This window comes from Oncorhynchus clarkii, chromosome 6 (genome assembly GCF_045791955.1).
Source record: "Oncorhynchus clarkii lewisi isolate Uvic-CL-2024 chromosome 6, UVic_Ocla_1.0, whole genome shotgun sequence".
NCBI lineage: Eukaryota > Metazoa > Chordata > Actinopteri > Salmoniformes > Salmonidae > Oncorhynchus > Oncorhynchus clarkii.
The window spans coordinates 5,876,527-5,887,334 of record NC_092152.1 but is presented as its reverse complement, the minus strand read 5'-3'; positions in this window follow the sequence as shown (position 1 = coordinate 5,887,334).

The window sequence follows — 10,808 nt, the reverse complement described above, 5'->3', positions numbered from 1 at the left end:
CTCTCCCCTTCCTCTCTTCCTAACTTCCTAACCCCCTCAACCAGCAGATTAATCTGTATCCCCGCAACCCTCCCTCCTCACCCATCTCTCCCCTTCCTCTCTTCCTAACTTCCTAACCCCCTCAACCAACAGATTAATCTGTATCCCCGCAACCCTCCCTCCTCACCCATCTCTCCCCTTCCTCTCTTCCTAACTTCCTAACCCCCTCAACCAGCAGATTAATCTGTATCCCCGCAACCCTCCCTCCTCACCCATCTCTCCCCTTCCTCTCTTCCTAACTTCCTAACCCCCTCAACCAGCAGATTAATCTGTTTTCCCCCAACCCTCCTCCTCACCCATCTCTCCCTTTCCTCTCTTCCTAACCCCCTCAAACCGCAGATTGATCTGTCCCCACCCCCCACCCCCTTCTCCTCACCCATCAACTAGTAGATTGATCCGTCCCACCATGTGTAATCACTCCAGGGGTCCATCCATAACGCTTAGGGGCCCTCTCCACTGCCTGTATGGAGGAGTGGGCCAAAATCCCTGCTGCAGTGTGTGCAAACCTGGTCAAGAACTACAGGAAACGTATGATCTCTGTAATTGCAAACAACGGTTTCTGTACCAAATATTAAGTTCTGCTTTTCTGATGTGTCAAATACTTATGTCATGCAATAAAATGCAAATGAATTACTTAAAAATCATACAATGTGATTTTCTGGATTTTTGTTTTAGATTCCGTCTCTCACAGTTGAAGTGTACCTATGATAAAAAATAACAGACCACCTCTACATGCTTTGTAAGTAGGAAAACCTGCAAAATCGGCAGTGTATCAAATACTTGTTCTCCCCACTGTATATATATATACACATATTTAATGTTAAATGTAACCTTTATTTAACTAGGCAAGTCAGTTAATTAAGAACAAAGAACAATGACAGCCTACCATGGGCAAACCGCGGTCCTGAGATGCAGTGTCTTAGACCACCGTGCCACTCATTTTTAATGATAATCTTTTTTTAATTCTGATTTTTCAGAAGGTGCTGCAACACCCTCAGCACCCCTACTTCCTGCGGCTAACTCCCTCAGCACCCCTACTTCCTGCGGCTAACTCCCTCAGCACCCCTACTTTCTGCGGCTAACTCCCTCAGCACCCCTACTTCCTGCGGCTAACTCCCTCAGCACCCCTACTTCCTGCGGCTAACTCCCTCAGCACCCCTACTTCCTGCGGCTAACTCCCTCAGCACCCCTACTTCCTGCGGCTAACTCCCTCAGCACCCCTACTTCCTGCGGCTATGACCGTATAATGTATAATGTATACATTTATATTAAAATATTGCAACGACAGTTGAAGTCGGAAGTTTACATACATCTTAGCCAAGTACATTTAAACTCAGTTGTTCACAATTCCTGACATTTAATCCTGGTAAAAATTCCCCTGTTTTAGGTCAGATAGCATCACCACTTTATTTTAAGAATGTGAAATGTCAGAATAATAGTAGAGAGAATGATTTATTTCAGCTTTTATTTCTTTCATCACATTCCCAGTGGGTCAGAAGTTTACATACACTCAATTAGTATTTGGTAGCATTGCCTTTAAATTGGTTAACTTGGGTTAAATGTTTCAGGTAGCCTTCCACAAGCTTCCCACAATAAGTTGGGTGAATTTTGGCCCATTCCTGCTGACAGAGCTGGTGTAACTGAGTCAGGTTTGTAGGCCTCCTTGCTCGCACACGCTTTTTCAGTTCTGCCCACATATTTTCTATAGGATTGAGGTCAGGGCTTTGTGATGGCCACTCCAATACCTTGACTTTGTTGTCCTTAAGCCATTTTTCCACAACTTTGGAAGTATGCTTGGGGTCATTGTCCATTTGGAAGACCCATTTGCGACCAAGCTTTAACTTCCTGACTGATGTCTTAAAATGTTGCTTCAACATATGCACATAATTTTCGTGCCTCATGATGCCATCTATTTTGTGAAGGGCACCAGTCTCTCCTGCAGAAAAGCACCCCCACAACATGATGCTGCCACCCCTGTGCTTCACGCTTGGGGTGGTGTTCTTCAACTTGCAAGCCTCCCCCTTTTTCCTCCAAACATAACAATGGTCATTAGGGCCAAACAGTTATATTTTTGTTTCATCAGACCAAAGGACATTTCTCCCAAAAATAACGACCTTTGTCTCCATGTGCAGTTGCAAACCGTAGTCTGGCTATTTTATGGCTGGTTTGGAGCAGTGGCTTCTTCCTTGCTGAGCGGCCTTTCAGGTTATGTCGATTTAGGACTCGTTTTACTGTGGATATAGATTATTTTGTACCTGTTTCCTCCAGCATCTTCACAAGGTCCTTTTGTTGCTGTTCTGGGATTGATTTGCACTTTTCACACCAAAGTACATCTCTAGGAGACAGAACGTCAACGTTATGTCAATTAGCCTATCAGAAGCTTCTAAAGCCATGACATAATTTTCTGGAATTTTCCAAGCTGTTTAAAGGCACAGTCAACTTAGTGTATGTACACTTCTGTCCTACTGGAAATGTGATACAGTGAATTATAAATTATATAATCTGTCTGTAAACAATAGTTGGAAAAAATTACTTGTGCCATGCACAAAGTAGATGTCCTAACTGACTTGCCAAAACTATAGTTTATTAACAAGAAATGTGTGGAGTGGTTGAAACACGAGTTTTAATGACTCCAACCTAAATGTACGTAAACTTCCGACTTCAACTGTATCTTGCATTTGCACAGAGCAGTAGAGCTGAGGCACTAACGTAAGTTGCACACATGGGGGAACATTTTTAGTAACCTAGGATCTCTCATTTTTTTTGTATCCCTTTTAATAAAACCAATTTCAAGCTATTCTAATTAATTTCACATGACTGGATTCTGGCAGAAACATTTTTAATACCGCACAAATGATCGAAATGACAGGATTATTTGACACTGAAAAACGGAGAATCTGAGATCAATAAAAAACTAAATTAGTATAGTCCAGATCTAAACATGTTTTACAGTTTCACTGAATCACCCAATGATGCTGGTGATGGCCGACGTGTTGGAGCCAAACACCTCTCAATTCAATTCAATTCAATTCAAGTCAATTCAACTCAATTCAATTCAATTCAACTCAATTCAATTCAACTCAATTCAATTCAATTCAACTCAATTCAATTCAATTCAACTCAACTCAACTCAATTCAATTCAACTCAACTCAATTCAATTCAACTCAATTCAATTCAACTCAATTCAATTCAATTCAACTCAATTCAATTCAACTCAATTCAACTCAATTCAATTCAATTCAATTAAACTCAATTCAATTCAATTCAACTCAATTCAATTCAACTCAATTCAATTCAATTCAATTCAACTCAACTCAATTCAACTCAATTCAATTCAATTCAATTCAACTCAATTCAACTCAATTCAATTCAACTCAATTCAATTAAACTCAATTCAATTCAACTCAATTCAATTCAATTCAACTCAATTCAATTCAACTCAATTCAATTCAACTCAATTCAATTCAACTCAATTCAATTCAACTCAACTCAACTCAATTCAATTCAATTCAACTCAATTCAATTCAACTCAATTCAATTCAACTCAATTCAATTCAACTCAATTCAATTCAATTCAACTCACATCAATTCAATTCAACTCAACTCAATTCAACTCAATTCAATTCAATTCAATTCAATTCAACTCAATTCAACTCAATTCAATTCAATTCAACTCAATTCAATTCAACTCAATTCAATTCAACTCAATTCAATTCAACTCAATTCAATTCAATTCAACTCAATTCAATTCAACTCAATTCAATTCAACTCAATTCAATTCAATTGAACTCAATTCAATTCAACTCAACTCAATTCAATTCAATTCAATTCAATTCAATTCAAGGGGCTTTATTGGCATGGGAAACATGTGTTAACATTGCCAACGCAAGTGAGGTAGATAATATACAAAAGTGAAATAAACAATACAAATTTCACATACACATACACATAAACTGTCTCTCTCTCTCTCTCTCTCTCTCTCTCTCTCTCTCTCTCTCTCTCCCTCTCTCTGTCTCTTTCCCTCTCTCTCTCTCTCTCTGTCTCTCTCCCTCTCTCTCTCTCTCTCGGAAGTCATAGTCTCTCATAGTCTCATAGTCTTCTCTTTTCAGCAGGAGCTCAGCAGGAGCTATTTGCTTCAAACCTGTTTTTTTCCCCCCATGATTGTACATTGTATATTGAAATAAGAAAAAGTCCTGTTTTGTATGCCTGCTGTTTTTTCACGGACAGATTTTCCACGCCTTCCAGGCTGTAGGCTTTTCCTTGTTAGTGGGCTACAATCTACAGCTCAGCTATTTTGAAAAAGAAGCTAATGATCCTCTGTGGCTAAATTATAGGTCTTCTCATGGTGTAGTTGGCTATTCTGAATGATTTCTTTCTGAACAGACAGCAGTTATTCTATAACTTTGGCAAATCTATTTCAATTTATAAGCCCAGTCATTGCGCAATCACATGTAAAAACAGGCCTAGTTGGATATAGCTTGTGTGCTCTAGGGCAAAAGTGTCTAGATGGAATTTGTATTTGTGTTGTCCTGGCAACTGGATCTTTTTTTTTAGGAACACCATTATTTTACTGAGATTTACTGTCAGGGCCCAGGTCTGACAGAATCTGTGCAGAAGATCTAGGTGCTTCTGTAGGCCCTTCTTGGTTGGTGACAGAAGCACCAGATCATCAGCAAACAGTAGACAGTAGACATTTTACTTCAGATTCTAGTAGGGTGAGGCCCGGGTGCTGCAGACTGTTCTAGTGCCCTCGCCACTAATTTGAAGGGGTGTCCACATACTTTTGTGTATATATATATATATATATATAAGTACCATGGCAACTACACTCGTCCAATACCAGAAGTCAATGACACATCACTAGGGTTCCATGCTGGTTTGGTTTAAAGGGTCTAATGATTGCAGGTGGGGGCGGGGGCATATAAAGGACTAGCCCCACCCCTTTTCGGGGGCGGTGATCTGGTTGGTTGCGTTGAATGTGGTGTGAGTGACCAATAGGTGAAAGGTTCCGCTCCAGGGTAGGGAGGGAAGTAGGAGGAGTTTAGGCCAAGTTTACACCTTTACGATTGCAGTGAAACTTTCCGTACATTCTTTGTTAATATTATGCAGTTTATTTGATTTCATTTTCTTCGGGTTTTCTGTTTGACATTTTTAGATTTGACAGGGAAGCTGAGAGGTTAAATATACTGTTTAGGTTTTCTACTTCCAAGTTTACACCTTCACTATGACATTGAACTGTTTTGTCCAGGAAATTGTCTAAAAGGGATTGAATTTGTTGTTGCCTAATTGTTTTTTGGTAGGTTTCCACAATACTTTCCTTCCACCTATAGCATTTCTTAGTAATATTATTAATTTCCTTTGGTTTTGATGCCTCACGATTGAGTATTGTTCTGTTCAAGTAGACTGAGATTTTCCTGATCTGATAAGGATGCCAGTGGGCTGACTGTGAACGCTCTGAGAGACTCGGCGTTGAGATCAGTGATAAAGTACTCCTGCCAAGAGAAGAGCTGTAGGTGTACCTACCGTTGTAATCTCTCACCCCCCCCCCCCCCCCCAGTGTGCTCTATGTTGCTAACACACAGCGGGGCGCGCTATCTGTTGGATGGTGTCTTAATAAAGGAAGGAACATCAACATATTGACATCGTGTTCAAGGGGAAAATGTATCATCAAGAAGGAAGGAAGGAAGGAAGGAAGGAAGGAAGGAAGGAAGGAAGGAAGGAGATAGTCGGAGGAGGCCGCCTGCCAACATCTTTGAATTTGACTTTGTCTCCTTTCATACTAAACTCTCTCTCTCTCTCTCTCTCTCTCTCTCCTCTCTCCTCTCTCTCTCCTCTCTCTCCACCATCCCCCACCTTCCTGCCAAGTAGGTTGGTGAGTTAGCATGTCTGTTCTCTCCGGACTGCTCGGTTGGGGCCATCACCTGTTTCAGTTCCTCTCTCTACCTGACTCCTCTCTCTACCTCCACAACCTCCTCGTTCACCTTTAGATCTTGGTTGGTAGTTTTCCTCACCGCTCTGGCTCCGCAACAGAACAGACGTCTTATCAGATGTGACTGATTGGTGTGTTATGGGCTCTGGGTAGCCATTAAGCAATTTACCTAAATCATTGCGGGGATTAGTCTAATTACCCCATGATTAGCATCAAATTAATATAATGAATGTTTAACTTGTGATGTCTATTGACAGTGTTACAACACACCAGACTGATGTTGACAGTGGTAAACCACGCCAGACTGATGTTGACAGTGTTACAACACACCAGACTGATGTTGACACTGGTAAACCACACCAGACGGATATTGACAGTGATAAACCACACCAGACTGATGTTGACAGTGGTAAACCACACCAGACGGATATTGACAGTGATAAACCACACCAGACTGATGTTGACAGTGTTACACCACACCAGACTGATGTTGACAGTGGCAATACCCCACCAGACTGATATTGACAGTGGTACACCCCACCAGACTGATATTGACAGTGGTACACCCCACCAGACTGATATTGACAGTGGTACACCCCACCAGACTGATATTGACAGTGGTACACCCCACCAGACTGATATTGACAGTGGTACACCCCACCAAATTGATGTTGACAGTGGTACACCACACCAGACTGATATTGACAGTGGTACACCCCACCAGACTGATATTGACAGTGGTAACCCCACCAGACTGATGTTGACTGTAGCAATACCACATCAGATTGATGTTGACAGTGGTACACCCCACTAGACTGATATTGACAGTGGTACACCCCACCAGACTGATATTGACAGTGGTACACCCCACCAGACTGATATTGACAGTGGTACACCCCACCAGACTGATATTGACAGTGGTAACCCCACCAGACTGATATTGACAGTGGTACACCCCACCAGACTGATATTGACAGTGGTACACCCCACCAGACTGATATTGACAGTGGTAACCCCACCAGACTGATATTGACAGTGGTAACCCCACCAGACTGATATTGACAGTGGTAACCCTACCAGACTGATGTTGACAAGCGATTGTGGTTTTTGTTTGTTTGTTTGCGTTGTTTGTACCTTATTTTTAAAACTTATTTTGTGCATAATGTTGCCACTACTGTCTCTTATGACCAAAAATAACTTCTGGACATCAGGACTGTGATTACTGACCACGGACTGGCAGAATCCTTTTTTCCTTTAACGAGTCTGACGAGCCCCCTGTATATCGTCTCACTATTGATATTTTACTGCTTCTCTTTAATTACTTGTTACTTTTGTTTCTTATTCTTATCCGTATTTTTTTAAATTAAACAAGCATTTCACTGTAATACCTGTTGTATTCGGCGCATGTGACTAATAACATTTGATTTTATTGGATGTTGCTGGGGAGAGTGGTACACCCAATGGCGATTTTAGCATGCAAATCTTGATGCGACAAACAATGGTGCCCACAAACTGTTAGGTCCTACATAAAGCTGTCCCAACAGCAGTTACAACACTTTACCACTGCTACACCTGGCTATCAGCAGAGCCTTGTCTGGCAGCGAAACCTCATTTACAGCCTTTCAGAAGAACATAGCTGATATGACTGACTTGCTTAAAATAAACAATTGAGATGTACAAACTATGACATAAGGCAACGACAAGCGGATAAGAGGCAATTCGTAACTTCGATTAAGACATTCATGAGAAAGCTCGGACGGACCTAGTCAATATAACTATTTGTTCAGCACTTGTGAAATATACAGCGACAGAATTCAGAACACGGGCCATTCTTACAATGTTCTCCCTGTACACCAAGTCAGAACCGTGGGATAAATAAAGAGGGCATATATATGCAGACAATGAAAGCTCTTACGATAGTCAGAACAGTTGGTGAAATAAAGAGCGGGAAATAGACCAAATTATTAGGGTGAGGCACCTGGTCTACTAACAGCTTACTACATAACATACACTACTCAAATAGTGTAAATGGCTTTAACTCCCTAATGGCTTTAACTCCTCAAGTTAATGGTTTTAAGCTCCTTGAATTAATGGCTTTAACTCCCTGAGTTAATGGCTTTAACTCCTTGAGGTAATGGGTTTAACTCCTTGACCTAATGGCTATAATTCCCTGAGTTAATGGCTATAACTCCATGAGTTAATGGATCTACCTCCCTGAGTTAATGGCTATAACTCCCTGAGTTAATGGCTATAATTCCCTGAATTAATGGCTTTAGTTCCCTGAGTTAATGGCTATAACTCCCTGAGTTAATGGATCTACCTCCCTGAGTTAATGGCTATAACTCCCTGAGAAATGGCTATAACTCCCTGAATTAATGGCTTTAGTTCCCTGAGTTAATGGCTATAACTCAATGAATTAATGGCTTTACTTCCCTGAGTTAATGGCTATAACTCAATGAATTAATGGCTTTAGTTCCCTGAGTTAATGGCTATAACTCCCTGAGTTAATGGATCTACCTCCCTGAGTTAATGGCTATAACTCCCTGAGTTAATGGCTATAACTCCCTGAATTAATGGCTTTAGTTCCCTGAGTTAATGGCTATACCTCCCTGAGTTAATGGCTATAACTCCCTGCATTAATGGCTTTACCTCCCTGAGTTAATGGCTATAACTCCCTGAGTTAATGGCTATAACTCAATGAATTACTGGCTTTAGTTCCCTGAGTTAATGGCTATACCTCCCTGAGTTAATGGCTATAACTCCCTGAGTTAATGGATCTACCTCCCTTAGTTAATGGCTATAACTCCCTGAGTTAATGGCTATAACTCCCTGAGTTAATGGCTATAACTCCCTGAATTAATGGATCTACCTCCCTGAGTTAATGGCTATAACTCCCTGAGTTAATGGATCTACCTCCCTGAGTTAATGGCTATAACTCCCTGAGTTAATGGCTATAACTCCCTGAGTTAATGGCTATAACTCCCTGAATTAATGGATCTACCTCCCCGAGTTAATGGCTATAACTCCCTGAATTAATGGCTTTAGTTCCCCGAGTTAATGGCTATAATTCCATGAGTTAATGGCTATAACTCCCTGAGTTAATGGATCTACCTCCCTGATTAATTGGCTATAACTCCTGGAGTTAATGGCTATAATTCCCTGAGTTAATGGCTATAACACCCTGAATTAATGGCTTTAGTTCCCTGAGTTAATGGCTATAATTCCCTGGGTTAATGGCTATAACTCCCTGAATTAATGGCTTTAGTTCCCTGGGTTGATGGCTATAACTCCCTGAATTAATGGCTTTAGTTCCCTGAGTTAATGGCTATAACTCCCTGAATTAATGGCTTTAGTTCCCTGGGTTAATGGCTATAACTCCCTGAATTAATGGCTTTAGTTCCCTGGGTTAGTGGCTATAACTCCCTGAATTAATGGCTTTAGTTCCCTGAGTTAATGGCTTTAACTCCCTAATGGCTTTAACTCCCTAATGGCTTTAGTTCCCTGGGTTAATGGCTATAACACCCTGAATTAATGGCTTTAGTTCCCTGGGTTAATGGCTATAACTCCCTGAATTAATGGCTTTAGTTCCCTGAGTTAATGGCTATAACTCCCTGAATTAATGGCTTTAGTTCCCTGAGTTAATGGCTATAACACCCTGAATTAATGGCTTTAGTTCCCTGAGTTAATGGCTATAACTCCATGAGTTAATGGATCTACCTCCCTGAGTTAATGGCTATAACTCCCTGAGTTAATGGCTATAACTCCATGAGTTAATGGATCTACCTCCCTGAGTTAATGGCTATAACTCCCTGAGTTAATGGCTATAACTCCCTGAATTAATGGCTTTAGTTCCCTGGGTTAATGGCTATTACTCCCTAAATTAATGGCTTTAGTTCCCTGAGTTAATGGCTATAACTCCCTGAATTAATGGCTTTAGTTCCCTGAGTTAATGGCTATAACACCCTGAATTAATGGCTTTAGTTCCCTGAGTTAATGGCTATAACTCCATGAGTTAATGGATCTACCTCCCTGAGTTAATGGCTATAACTCCCTGAGTTAATGGCTATAACTCCATGAGTTAATGGATCTACCTCCCTGAGTTAATGGCTATAACTCCCTGAATTAATGGCTTTAGTTCCCCGAGTTAATGGCTATAATTCCATGAGTTAATGGCTATAACTCCCTGAGTTAATGGATCTACCTCCCTGATTAATTGGCTATAACTCCTGGAGTTAATGGCTATAATTCCCTGAGTTAATGGCTTTAGTTCCCCGAGTTAATGGCTATAACTCCATGAGTTAATGGATCTACCTCCCTGAGTTAATGCTATAACACCCTGAATTAATGGCTATAACACCCTGAATTAATGGCTTTAGTTCCCTGAGTTAATGGCTATAACTCAATGAATTAATGGCTTTAGTTCCCTGAGTTAATGGCTATAACTCAATGAATTAATGGCTTTAGTTCCCTGGGTTAATGGCTATAACTCCCTGAATTAATGGCTTTAGTTCCCTGGGTTAATGGCTAGAACTCCATGAGTTAATGGATCTACCTCCCTGAGTTAATGGCTATAACTCAAAGAATTAATGGCTTTAGTTCCCTGAGTTAATGGCTATAATTCCATGAGTTAATGGCTATAACTCCATGAGTTAATGGATCTACCTCCCTGATTTAATGGCTATAATTCCCTGAGTTAATGGCTATAACTCCATGAGTTAATGGATCTACCTCCCTGAGTTAATGGCTATAACTCCCTGAGTTAATGGCTTTAGTTCCCCGAGTTAATGGCTATAACTCCCTGAGTTAATGGATCTACCTCCCTGATTAATTGGCTATAAC